Below are 14,977 nucleotides of genomic sequence, written 5' to 3' on the forward strand. Positions count from 1 at the left end.
GGTTTGTGGCTCACGTCGTCCGTAAACAGCTCTTTTCAGTCTATCCCAGGCATGTTTAATATGGTTCACGTCTGGAGAACATGCTGGCCACTCTAGTCGACCGATGTCTTTATCCCGAAGGAAGACGTGCACGATGAGCGCGCGAATTATCGTCCACGAAGACGAATTCCTCGCCAATATCGGTCGGAGGGTGGCATTCACGAATCGTACAGCCTTATGGCGCCTTCCATGACCACCAGCGGTGTACGTCGGCCCCACATAATTCCATCCCAAAACAGCAGGGCATCTCCACTTTGCTGCACTCGTTGGACAGTGTGCGTTCAGCCTGACCGGGTTGCCTCCAAACGCGTCTCCGGCGATTGTCTGGTTGAAGGCATATGCGACACTCATCAGTGAAGAGGACGTGATGCCAATCCAGAGCGGTCCATTCGGCATGTTGTTGGGCCCATACGTACCGCGCTGCATGGTGTCGCAGTTGCAGAGATGGACCTCGTCATGGACGTCGGGAGTGAAGTTGCGCCATCATGCAGCCTATTGCGCACAGTTTGACTCGTAACACGACTTCCTGTGGCTGCACGAAAAGCATTATTCAACGTGGTGGCGTTGTTGTTGTCAGGATTCCTACGAGCCATAATCCGTAGGTAGCAGTCATTCACTGCAGTAGTACCCCTTGGGCGGCCTGAGCGAGGCATGTCATCGATGTTCCTGTCTCTCTGTATCTCCTCCATGTCTGAACAACATTGCTTTGGTTCACTCCGAGACACCTGGACACTTCCCTTACTGAAAGCCCTTCCTGGCACAAAGTAACAATGCGGACGCGATCGAACAGAGGTATTGCTCGTCTATGCATGGTTGAACTACAGACAACAGGAGCCGTGTACCTCCTTCCTGGTGGAAAGACTGGAACTGATTGGATGTTGGACCCCTCTGTCTAATAGGCGCTGCTCATGGAAGGCTGTTTACGTCTTTCGGCGGGTTTAGTGACATCTGTGAACAGTCAAAGGGACTGTGTCTGTGATACAATATCCACAGTCAATGTCTATCTTTAGGAGTTCTGGGAACCAGGGTGATACAAAATTTTTTTGATCTGTGTAGGTACGAAGGAAATGAGCGATTAAACAGAGAGGGAATAAAACAAAGAAGGTGGGAAAAAACAGAGATAGGAATGAAGGAATTAAAAAAAAAAAGAATGTGTGAAAGACGGAAAATAAGTAGCGAGGTAAGATCTAAGAAACAATGTCAAGAGTGCGAGAAAGAGAAAAAAGAGGAGAGAGAAGGGACATAACCACAGTCTAGAAGGTATCTGTGCAAGTACCTCAAGTGGGCCCCCCTCTTTCTCTCCATCACCGCCGCCCCCTTCCCTTCCCCTCTACTCCAACACATGACTCACACCTGCTCTCTCACAGTCCCCTGCGGCCCTGCCACCCCCCCCCCCTCCCTCCACCAACACACATACACTACACCCAGGCCAAAAAGTGAGAAAAACAAGTTCTTCTGGTATTCGCCAAACCCAAAGCCTTCCATCAAATTGTCACAGGGTATAGCGTGATTCATTACTTGACATCACTCGTTTCCGGTCTTCCGCTGGCCAGAGGCGCCGTTCTTTAGACCACATCGAGCGTCACTTAGCACTGTTTACAACACTGTTGTGGCTCATAAGGAGCTGATCAACCATTACACGCTATTCCTTTTACACTTTGGCGCCAAAGAAGCTGTTATAGGCAGGCGTATTCAAAAACAGAGAAACATAAACAGGAAGAATACGGCACTGCTGTCGGCAACGCCTACATAAGACATCAAGTGTCTGGTGCTGTTGTTAGTTCGGTTACTGCAGCTAAAATGGCAGGTAATCAAGATTTAAGTGAGTTTCAACGTGGTGTTATAGTTGTCGCACGAGCGATGGGACACAGCATCTACGAGGTAGCGGTTAAGGGGAGGTTTACTATCTTTTGGTTCAAAAAATCGATTTTTTAATTGCATTTTTGGATCCATAACAGTGTTTAGAATCCACCCCTGAAAATGTTTTTCCGAATACGGAACGGAAATGTTTGTTATTCGATGTTGAACAAAAAAATGCACCTACCTGATATCTGCCTTTTTCAAGCACCAGTTTTTTTTTTCTTTCGAAGGACGAGTTATTGTACGGGTGCTTGGGAGGAAGCACATAAAAATTCAAATGGAAGTTTGAACGCGTGTGTTTGAAAATGAGCCCCCAAGCATTTGCATTCTGGTGCGAAGACTGTGGAGACTGCGACTTTCCTGGCAGTGAGCAGCTTCAACGAAAGGTATTCAGCAATTCTGAAGACCATGACATCGATGGACGTCACCCTGGGACTCTATTCGACGCAGTTCGCCAAGCATTCGGACGACCACCGGATTCAAGCGTCGAAAATCGCTTTCACCGGCCGTACGAGCGGCTCTGGAGCAGCGCAGGATGGCCCAGATCGAGCAGAACGCCCTCTATCAGGAAAAGGAAGGACTAGTTTATGGACCCGGAATAACAGATTGATCGTAAGTTGCATGATATTGCATTTATATGTAGTCAAAACTTCAAAGGCGTTTTTCTCAGAATGCCTTTTTTTTTATCGCGCGGTATGATAACTTCAGATCCACTGAACCGATTGGCATGATTGTTTCCGACGAAGCTAACTAAATTGTCTATTTTTTTCAAATGGCCGCCATTTTGTTTCCTATAGTCCAAATAACTTAAGCGAGGTACAACTCCTAATGAATCTTATATACTTCGCTAACGTCAACTCAATTTTGATTTCAGACGAGCCGGCTCACCTGGGACATACCGCGCGTGGAGGTCTACACCGAAATTTTGTTTCGTTCCGACGGCACTCCCGCCTTTGCTCTTCGACATTTCCGGTCGAAAAAATTCCAGTTTGTAGAGAAAATATCAATGAACATTTTGATCTAATTTGACATTGATATCTATAACACATCCTGAGAAAAAAATTCTCAAAGAACTTGCTTTTTTCGAGCCAAAGATAGTAAACCTCCCCATAAGTGGGGATTTTCTCATACGGCTATTTCACAAGTGTACCGCGAATATCAGGAATCCGGTAAAACATCAAATCTCAGACGTCGCTGCGGCCGGAAAAAGATCCTGCAAGAACGGCAGCAACGACGACTAGATAATCGTTCAACGTGAACAGAAGTACAACACAACAATTGCTGCACAACAATTGCTGCATATTTCATTGTTGGGCCATCAACAAGTGACAGCGTGCGATCCAATCATCGATGTGGGCTTTCGGAGCGCAAGGGCCACTCGTGTAGCATCGATGACTGCACGCCGCAAAGCTTTACGCCTCCCCTGGGTCTGTCAATACCGACATCGGACTCTCGATGACTGTAAACATGTTGCCTGGTCGGAGGAGTATCGTGCGGTTGGACATGTACGGGTATGGAGGCAACATCATGGATGCATGGACCCTGCACGTCAGCAAGGGACTGTTCAAGCTGTAATAATGTGGGACGTGTGCAGTTGGGAACCTGATACGTCTAGATACAACTCTGACAGGTGACCTTTGTACGGAACTTGGTGATAGTACCTTTATGTACACTGATGGCTCTCGGTCTGACCGTGGTGTGAACTGAGGGGTAACTGCTGTCCACTTGATAACTGGTTTGATGCGGCCCGCCACGGATTCCTCTCCTATGCCAATCTCTTCATCTCACCATAGCACTTACAACATACATCCTCAGTTATTTGATGGATGTATTCCAGTGTCTACCTTCCTCTACAGTTTTAGCTCTCTACAGCTCCCTCTAGTACCGTGGATATTATTCCCTGATGTCTTAAAAGTTGTCCTACCATCCTGCCCCTTCTTATTTGTGAGTGTTCTCCAGATACTCGTATTCGTTCCCTCTCTGATTCTTCGTAGAGCTCCCTCATTCCTTACCTTATCAGTTCCCCTGATTTTCAACAATCGTCGGTAACACATCTCATAGGCTTTGATTCTCTTCTGTTCCTGTTTTACCACAGTCCATATCTCATACCGTCCAATGCTGCGCTCCAGACATATATTCTCAGAAATTTCTTCCTCTAAGACCTATGTTTGAGCCTAGCAGGCTTCTTTTGGCCAGGAATGCCCTTTTTGCCAGCGCTAGTCTGCTTTTCATCTCCTCCTTGCTCCGTCCGCCGTCAGTTATTTCGCTGCCTACGTAACAGAATTCCTTAGCTTAGTCTACTCCTTATCTCCAGTTTTGATGTTAAGTTTCTCACTGTTCTCATTTCTGCTACTACTCATTACTTTCGTCTTCCTTCGGTTTACAATCAGACCATATTATGTACTCATTAGACTGTTCATTCCATTCAGCAGATCCTACCAGTCTTTTTCACTTTCACTGAAGATAACAATGCATCAGCGAATCTTATGATTGATATCCTTTCACCTTTAATTTTAATTCCACTCTTGAATCTTTCTTTTATTTCTGTCACTGCATCATGATGTATAGATTGAATAGTAACACCGAAAGTTTACACCCCCGTCTTACACCCTTTTTATACCGAGCACTGCGTTCTTGATCTTCCACTCTTATAGTTCCCTCTTTCTTCTTGTACATATTTTATATTACTCGTCTTTGCCTTCAGTTTACTCCTTTTTTCTCAGAATTTCCGACATCTTGTAACATTTTAAATTTCCAGGTCGACAAATTCAATGAATGTGTTTTCATTTTTGTTTAGTTTTGGTTCTGTTATCAACTGCAATGTCAGAACTGCTTCTCTGGTGCTTTTTTCTTTCCTAAAACCAAACTGATCGTCATCTAACACGTCCTCAGTTACCTTTGCCATTCTTACGGATATTATCCTTGTCAGTAACTTGGATACATGAGCTGTTAAGCTGAGTTTGCGATAATTCTCGTACTAGTCGGCTCTTGAAATCTTTGGAATTGTGTGGATGATGTTTTTTCGAATGGCAGATGGCATGTCGTCAGACACATTCTACACACCAACGTGAATAGTCGTTTTGTTGTCTCTTCCCCCACTGATTTTAGAAATTCTGGTAGAATGTTCCCTATCCCTTCTGTCTTATTTGATCTTTGTCCCCCCCTGGCAGCTGAGTGGTCAGCGCAACGGAATGTCATCCCTAACGGCCCGGGTTTGATTCCCGTCTGGATCGGAGATTTTCTCCGCTCAGGGACTGCGTGTTGTGTTGTCCTTATCATCATCATTTCATCCCCATCGACACGCAAGTCGTCGAAGTGGTGTCAACTCGAATGACTTGCACGAGACGACGGGAGGCCCTAGCCACACGGCATTTGATCTTTTCCGAGGCCCTTCTAAATGCTAATTTTAATGCGGGATCGCCTCTCTCTTCTCTATCGACTCCTGTTTCTGCTTCTATCACGGCACCAGACAACTCTACACCCTCATACAGGTCTTACGTCATTTAAACCTTTCAGTGAGTCTTCTGCAAGATAGTTCTAAATGGATTCAGTACTGTCTTGAATGGCTTTTCACAGGTTGACTTCAACCTCAGCGAGACGTTTTGCTTTTGTAACGGACGCGGAACATTGCGATGGGGTGTTTGAAAACATACTGAAGTTAGAAGTTCTCCCTTGACTGCAATTCTGTATATGCTCGAATTACGTATGATTCGTCAGTTTACAGAAATCCATTGGGACTTGACGAAGCCACATATTTTCATCAGATAGCGCTGAAAATATCTACTTTTCAGTGTTCGATTTGTAATTCGATCTGTGTCTAAATACAATGCACTTCTGTGCCATTTCAATTCTTCACAAAGTCTATAATAAAAATGAGACAAATTATTTATTATTTCGAAATACCTGTCACAATTAATTTTTAATATTACATTTTAATAACAACAACGTGTATTGCAACTGAAACATTCTACACTAAACTTTCGGTGTTACATACCTTGTTGATAAAAGTATGTGTTCCAAACTCTTTGGTATAAAATCCTGAAAAGCGGTTGAACCACGAACACTGTTGGACAGTCATCATATTAGTGGCTTGCACAACACGATGTATTTATTTTAAAAATCGCATTGCAAGAGAACAGACAAAACTCATGTTGTTGAAGATATGCACACTTCTGAATACCATACTATCACAAATTTCACTATTAAAAACAAGGCAGATGCGCTGGATAATTTCATTATAGGCAGCAAAATAAACTGGGGTAAAAACAACATACACTATAGAACTTGGTTCACTTAAAACTTGCAAACAAACACGGCAAACAGGTGACACGAGACACAGAAGCAATCCAATACCCACACCATTGCTACAGATGCCGAGGTTACTATAACCTTTAGTAGTGGGACAAAGGGAGCATCACCAGACTCTCAATTGTTGCCAAATTTATTCAAGATGGCGGGTCCAAGGTGACAGCCATAGATATAGCAACATCGCACTGACGACATGGCAGGAAATTCAAATTTTGGCGGGAAAATAGGTCAATTGGGATATCTCCAATAACCTAACTCCATTCCCCTCCCACCACCTCTCCATCCCCCGCCCTCCCCCATCTGGAAATCGATGGAAAAAGGACTCAGTGTGTGCTGGGCTGCCAGATAGGATGCACATAAGTCTTCATTTTCTATGCAGTGCACTATATTGTTTATTTAAACAATTTGAGTTGCAACTGATTGAGCACTACACAGTAGCTCCATCCAGTATGTCCACCTTGAGGTCTGGAGGCCAACTGACCTAGATCAGAACGTCACCACCAGTGGGCGATGTTGTCCCTCCCCCCTCCCCCACCCTTCCATGACGTAATCCAAGATGGCAGTGCAAGCAAAATATTGCCAGAAATTCGATCACTGTCTAATTACTGAACTGGAGAAGCTCATGATGGTAGGCTAATGTAGCATGCACAAAGCATTATTTAAACAATTTATTTAAGCATATTGTTTATTTATTCCTAAATTGCTACACACCCCAAAATTGACACTGGTGTCTTAAACAATTTTGCTGATGTTAATGACTTGCACTGCTTTGTTTTTATTCCGATAATGGAAGGAACCACACAGTTACACTATCGCATTTGACACTAAACATAATGAAAAGCTTTCTCTCAAGTGCTCCATGTGCCAGGCCATTCCACAATGGCCACCAGCAACCACAGGGTGGGCAAGCTAAGCACATCCTGTTGCTCTTGAAATACCCACAGCCTTCCTCCTTATCCACAGTGCACTTCCATTCTTTGTGGTAAACAAATACCGCTTGTTGAACACAAACTGCTGCAGGAGTTACTAAATCTGATGCTTAAGTAATGTCCAGAATTGTCACATACAGAACTTGAACATGTCACAGGAACAAAATGTACCACTGCACAAGGGAGAGAGAGAGAGAGAGAGAGAGAGAGAGAGAGAGCTTTGCAGATGACGAAAGAATATTTAAGCAATTTGCGATGTAATTAGTCATTGTATTCAGAGGAATACCGCTCCACTTGAACCCAGACTCTAAAAAAGATCAGAGCGCTCTTGTAAAACCTCCCACACTTCCTCCCTGAGACACTTCATGCACTTTTGTGGGAATTAGATCCTGAAACCGATATCAGCTCCATTATCCGATTTTACATGCCAAAATGACGGTATTTGGAAGCCGAAATAAATATCTCTGTGCCGGCCGGTGTGGCCGTGCGGTTCTAAGCGCGTCAGTTTGGAACCGCGTGTCCGCTACGGTCGCAGGTTCGAATCCTGCCTCGGGCATGGATGTGTGTGATGTCCTTAGGTTAGTTAGGTTTAAGTAGTTCTAAGTTCTAGGGGACTGATGACCTCAGTAGTTAAGTCCCATAGTGCTCAGAGCCATTTGAACCATTTGAACCATAAATATCTCTGTAATTCTAAACAGGACATACACCAGAGAGTTTTAGCTGCTTGTTTGAAAACACCACCAGAGAGGTAAAAAATTTCTGAGTCATAGTGCTGCTGTCGTGTTCGTCACTTTTCTGAAACGCTGAGTGGGCTTAGTTTATATTTGCTGTTGAAAACACGCATGTTGGAGCTATTATTCTTAATTTTCCTCACTTTTCGAAGCACACTAGTGTCTAACCATAGACAAGAAAATCAGAACAATTACACATCTAGAAGCTCATAACATATTTCGTATCCCACCACAGATTGCCAAAAAAATCATAAACAGAATTTGAAGCACTGTTCTAGAGGCGAGAAAAATGGCTTGAATTTTCGGTGAATTTTGGATGTTCTACAATTGCTGGTCCAGAGAGGCTCTAAAGCCACAATGGCAGGTCGAGAACAGCATCCCACCTATCCAAAACAGAGGTGGACAGTATGCTTGGTCTTGTCTCTGAACACTCGAACAAAGAAGACATCATCTGACTCTCAGACGTCACAGAACTTTCCATAGATACCTTGCCCCTTTCTTGTTTGAATCAGTCTGTAGGGGCTCCTACAACCCACGTGTGTGACTCTCTGACATCATGGAACTTCTTGTGAAAGGAGCATTCTGATTGATTCTTACTGGATTTACTGGCCAAATTGCTGCTGCTGGTGAGGGAACACTACCCACCACTTTCAGCAGACGAAGAAAATTACGAGAGTTTCGGCGGCAAACTATTTTGTACAGATCGAAAAAAATACAGCAGTCATATTCCACTGACAGTTAATGAAATACGGAAACTACCGCCAAAGACATTTACTCAAATATACTGCTCAGCTACTGTCGAGGAAAGCTTGAATTTTTCGGTGTGAAACCGATGTTCAGCCAGGCTATATCACCACAAACGATTGTACCACCATATCATATCGATGTAGTAAACACAATTCGTATCCTGCATCATAAAAAAGCATCACTTCTGCATCCTGCATATGACTATCGACCACCAGACACTGACACATACACTGCAAAGACAGACAGATCCCAAAAAAACATAAGCACATTCCCCATACACAGCCACAGCACTAGATATTTCCCACAGGGTCGGTCGGTCATCCACTGCAGCCAACAGACATGAGTCAACTACCCCCTCCACACAACAGCCTGATGCATGATGAGAGCGCACTCTGTAAACAGCATCCACTCTCCAAACTCATGTACAAAGGTGGGGCTGGTTCCCCAGGCACAAAAGCGTCCACTGATGGTTGTGTTTCCAATATGGCCTGCTTGCTTCCATTGTTGCAGTCATCTCCAGACTCTAGGATTACAAGAACATATGTATTTTCACATAGTTTGCCAGAATATCATACCATTTATGTGATACAGAAACAGAACCATCAGTGGATGTCTTTGTGCTTGGGGACCAGCCCTGCCTTTGTACATCAGTTTGGAGACAGGCCGCAGTCTGCAGAGTGCGGTCTGCTCACGTATCAGGCCGGCACATGCAGGGAGCAGTTGACCTGTGACTGTAGGTCACAGTGGATGACTGACTCACCTTGTGAGAAATATCTAGTGCTGTGACTATATACTACAGTGCATGTGCTTATGTTTTTTGGGATCTTTCTGTCTTTGTGGTATATGTATGAGTGTCTGGTGGTCAGTAGTTATAGGCAGGATCCAGAAGTGGTGATTTTGTATGGTGTATGACACAAATCGTGTTTATTACATCGCTATAGTATGGTGGTACCAGCTGACTTGAAGAACTCCAAAATTGTCACCATCTTCAAGAAAGGCGACAGAAGTGTCTGGGGTAACTACCGGGGAATATCTCTACTCTCTGTCACTGGCAAAATTTTTGCAAGAATCCTTTTAAATCGCCTCCAGACACTTTCAGAGACTATACTATCTGAGTCTCAATGCGGGTTTCGACCTTCAAGAGGGAAAATTGACATGATTTTCTGTGCACGACAACTACAGGAGAAGTGCAGAGAACAGCAAAAACCTTTACTTCTTGTTTTCTACGATCTAGAAAAGACCTTTGATACAGTTCCCAGAGAAGCCATGTGGATGGTCTTAAAACGCTTCAGCTGCCCTGAACACTTTGTTGACTTGATTGAAGCTCTCCACGGTGATATGACTGGACAGGTCCTCTGCCAGAATTAAATAACTGGTGAATTCCCAATGATAAGTGGGCTTAAACAAGGATGTGTTCTTGCACCAACGTTATTTGCATTGTATCTGGTAGCTATGCTTTACGAGACATCCGTAAACAATGCAAGAATAGAACTAAAGCACAGGTTCGATGGAGGATTATTCACCAGTCCAGACTCCATTCAAGAAGATTCACCAGTACCACTCGTGTGACAGAGCTGCAGTATGCTGATGACAATGCTTCTCCAGCTCATTCACCTGCAGAGTTGCAGCTGTCAATTGATTCCTACAGCAGGGCGTAGTAACTATTTGGTCTCTCCATCAATATTCCAAAGACAAAGGTGATGGCACAGCCAACTCCTGGCTCCTCCGTTCCTGATTTCAGCATATCCATCTATGATAAACCCTTGGAACAAATGGACCATTTCCTCTACCTAGGAAGCATACTGTCATCTAACTGCTCATCTTGAAAAGATGTGGAGAATAGATTACGAGCTGCCCATGTAGCATTTGGACGTCTTACAAAGCTTGTCTTCCTGAATAAAGACCTAACACTGTACACCAAACTGATGGTGTACAAAGCTGTACTCATTTCCACCTTGCTGTATGGATGCGAAACCTGGACGTTATATTGCTGTGATCTGAAGAAACTAGAACGCTTCAACCAACAGAAGCTAAGATATATCATGAACCTGAAATGGGATAACTTCATATCCAACACTGCTGTTCTTGAGAAAGCAAAGCTCTTATCATTGGGCATCAACTCAGATGGGTCTGACATGTCCAGCCGATGAAAAATGACAGACTTCCACGCCAAATGCTGTACAGTGAAGTGAGCACAGGTAAAAGGCCACAACGTGCCCCTCTCAAACGTTATAAGGATCAGTACAAGAAATATCTGAAAAACTTGAACATCGATCCGAGTAACTGGTCCACAATAGCAGAAGATCGAAGTCGCTGGCGCTCAGTTACCTCAAATGCTCTTCAAAACTTTGAGCTGGAACGTCGAAGAATGGAGAATGACAAACGCCGGTGACGTAAACTATTCCAGGCTCAGCCACGTCCTCCAGCTTCCATCAGCTGTAATGTCTGTGGCCGCCTGTTCCACGCTAGGATTGGATTGCTAAGCCATCAATGACACTTCCACGCCTGAACCGTGACAAGAAAAATCTCAGGAGAGAAATGAAAACTCGGATATGAGTATTAGCCAACGACGACGATAGTATGGTGGTATATTCGTTTGTGGTGATATAGTCTGGTTAGACATCGGTTTCGCTCCGAAAAGTTCAAGCTATCCTCCGCAGTAGCTAAGCAGTGTATTTGAGGAAATGTCTTTGGTGGTGGTTTCCATATTTCATAATCTGTAGACCACTTATACATTGCCTGCTATTTTGGCCGAGCAGTTCTAGGCGCTACAGTCTGGAACCACGCGACCGCTACGATCGCAGGTTCGGATCCTGCCTCGGGCATGGATGTGTGTGATGTCCTTAGGTTAGTTAGGTTTAAGTAGTTCTAAGTCTAGGGGACTGATGACCGCAGTGCTCAGAGCCATCTGAAACACTTTTACATGGTTTAACTGTCAGTGCAATATGACTGCTGTGTGTGCTCCAGTCTGTACTGAAAGTCTCATACTTTTTTCGTCTGCAGAAAGTGGTGGGTGGGTAGCGCTCCCTCTCTGGCAGCAGCAATTTGGTCTGTAAATTCAGTAAGAACCAATCAGAATGCTCCTTTCACAAGAAGTTCCATGACGTCAGAGAGTCACAAGACATCCTTTGTGCAGGGTGTAGGAACCTCTACAGATTGATTCGAACAAGACGGGGGCAAGGTATCCACGTAAACCCCTGCAATGTCTGACAATCGTGTCTTCTTCATTTGAGTTTTCAGAGACAAGGCCAAGCAGACAATCATGCCATTATGGCTTTAAAGCATCTGCAGAGCAGCAGTTGTAGAACATTGAAAATTCGCAGAAAATTCCAGCCATTTTTCTCGTCTTTAGAACAATGCTTCGAATTCTGTTTATGTTTTTTGCGATCTGCTGTGGGATACAAAATATGTCATGAATTTTTAGATTTGCTATTGTTCAGATTTTCTTGTTTGTGCTTAGACACTAGCGTGCTTCGAAAAATGAGGAAAATAAAGAGCCTTAACATCCCTGTTTCCAAGTGCAAATATAGACGAAGCCCACTCAGTGTTTCAGAAAAGTGATGAACAGCACAACAGCTGTATGACAGAAATTTTTTCTCTCTCTGGTGGTGCTTTCAAACAAGTAGGTAAAACTAAAAGTGGTGGGCGTTCTGTTGAGAGTTACAGAGATATTTATCTCGACTTCCAAATATCGTCGTTTTGGCATGTAAATTCGGATATTGCAGTGGATATCAGTTTCAAGATCTATTTCCCACAAAAGTGTCTGAAGTGTCTCAGAGAGAAAGGATGGGAGGTTCCACAAGTGCGAGCCAGAACAGCCACGATTTTTTTAGAGTCTGTGTTTAACTGTGGCGCTGTACATCGCAAAATTGAAGGAAACTACCGTGCAGCACACTTTTTGAAAGTGTGTTTGGAGACAGATCCAAGTGGATGTAATAACTCCTGAAGCTGCTCACGCTCGCCGACAAGAGAAGGACCTGGTATTTCCCACAAAAGTGCATGAAATGTCCCAGGGAGAAAGTCTGTCACTAGTGTACCGCGATCTGTTCAGAGCCTGAGCTCAAGTGTGGCGGTATTCCGCGAAATAAAACATGTAACTGCACCTCAAACTGTTTGGGTATTCTTGCGTCATCTGCAAAGCTCTCCCTCTCTCTTTGTGCAGTGGTACATTTAGTTCCTGTAACATCTTCGAGATATGTACAAGGCAATACTCCACACATTGCTTAAACACCAGATTTAATAACTCCTGAAACAATTAGTGTTCAACAAGAGGTATCGATTTGCGACAAAGATCGGAGGTGCACCAGGGTTGAGGAGGAAGGCAGCAGGTTTTTCCTGCGCAACAGGATGTGCTTAGTGTGGAGCTTTTCAAATATCTTTAGCGCGATCTGTGACAGTGTAATTACGTGGTTTCTTTTGCTATCAGAATAAAAAAAAGTACCAAATTTGTGAAACATGTCTAAATTGTAAAAAGCACCAGTGTCAATTTCGAGATGTATTGTGATTTCAGAAATAAATAAACAACATACCTAAACAAGCTGTTGAAAAGTGCATTGTGCATGCTACATTAGCCTACCGTATTGAACTCCTTCCAGTCCAGCAGCTAGCCATTCTTTCCCTGGGCCGCCATCTTGGATTATGTCATCCAAGGAGGAGGGAGGGAGGGTGGTATCCTGAACTAGGTCAACTGGCCTCTGGACCTCAAGGTGAAAACACTGTCTAGTACTCGATCTATGGCAACTCAAATTGTTTAAAGAAACAATATACCAGACTGCATACAAAATAAAGACTTACGTCCATCCTATCCAGCAGCCCAGCACAGACTCAGTCATTATTGCGAAAATTTCCAGGTGGTGGATGGGAGTGGAGTGGTATAGTGGATGTGAGGGGGGACGGGGGTGGGGTTGGGTTAGCGGAAGTAACCCAGTTGACATATTCTCCGACCAAAATCTGAATACTGGTGTGTTGGCAGAAGAGCCAACACCGTGTTGCTAAAGGAGGCCGAAATGCACACGTTTAAGTTCACGCAGGCTGGCGTCAGGTCTGGAAAATAACAATGTAATTAATATAGCCAATAAGGTACGTTGTTGCTGGAATACTTAACTTTAATCCATAATTGGTGTACATCTGTCTGACGGTACAGGCATCAAGATAAATACATAGTACAGGATAAAGGCGCCTTGCTAGGTCGTAGCAAATGACGTAGCTGAAGGCTATGCTAACTATCGTCTCGGCAAATGAGAGCGTATTCGTCAGTGTAGCTTCGCTAGCAAAGTCGGCTGTACAACTGGGGCGAGTGCTAGGAAGTGTCTCTAGACCTGCCGTGTGGCGGCGCTCGGTCTGCAATCACTGACAGTGGCGACACGCGAGTCCGTCGTATACTAGCGGACCACGGCCGATTTAAAAGCTACCACCTAGCAAGTGTAGTATCTGGCGGTGACACCACAAATACCCCGCCTGATGCCAGTGTGACATTGCCACATCTGCGGCCGTCATCTCGAATTCGCCATCTTGAATAAATTTGGCAACAATGTAGAGTGCGGTGATGCCCCCTTTGTCCCACTACTACCATTTGCTCTCATAACCGTTCGCTGACCCTTATAACCAAGGTCTTTTCAGCCAAATCGCATTGGAACAGAGGGATTTCCAGTTTAGGCTTTCGTTATATAGCCAAGGGAAACATAAAAAACGTTGTCAGAACCAGGGAGCGCAAACTAATCGTAGGAGCATGGAAGTGCTGTAACAAATATGTCTGAAAGGCCCCATGCAGAATCCCAGTTTGGGACAGGAGGCAGGCTCTCGCTGCTCAGATCCTATCAGATCTACAAACATAGGGTAAAAAGTTTCTGGCTTAGCTGAGACGAGCGGCCATTTGTATAGTTATTTGAACATCTGTCTTACTCTAGCTATGTTACAGTATATTGAGCAAAGTTTGTACTATGAACTGGAGCTGGCGCCCAGGGAGAGGGCGTGAGTAGATTAATTTCGTCTGCAAATTATTTTAACAGGGCTGAAATTAATATTCCGCTTAAGACACCATTTGTATGTTCACATTCGAATTATACGTGTAAAAACATGCAAAAACACGTTTTGCTGGGAGGTTTTTCAAGTGCGCCAGTGCTATAGTTTAAACTTGTAGGAATCGGTTCAAACTTAGCACGAAATCAAAACGAAAATATTTTATCCTGTGATCTTTATCCGTTGTTGAGATACAATGGTTTCATATCGAGCTAAATGTAGCATCTGTTTATCTGGGACATTTTTGAAATGCGCCTTTGATTTTCTATGAAAGCATACGAATTGGTTCAAAAAAGAAATGGATAAAGTCAAACCGATTTTTTTTATTCAGTAATCTTTAGCTGT

The sequence above is a fragment of the Schistocerca cancellata genome, chromosome 10 (genome assembly GCF_023864275.1).
Source record: "Schistocerca cancellata isolate TAMUIC-IGC-003103 chromosome 10, iqSchCanc2.1, whole genome shotgun sequence".
Taxonomy (NCBI): Eukaryota; Metazoa; Arthropoda; class Insecta; order Orthoptera; family Acrididae; genus Schistocerca; species Schistocerca cancellata.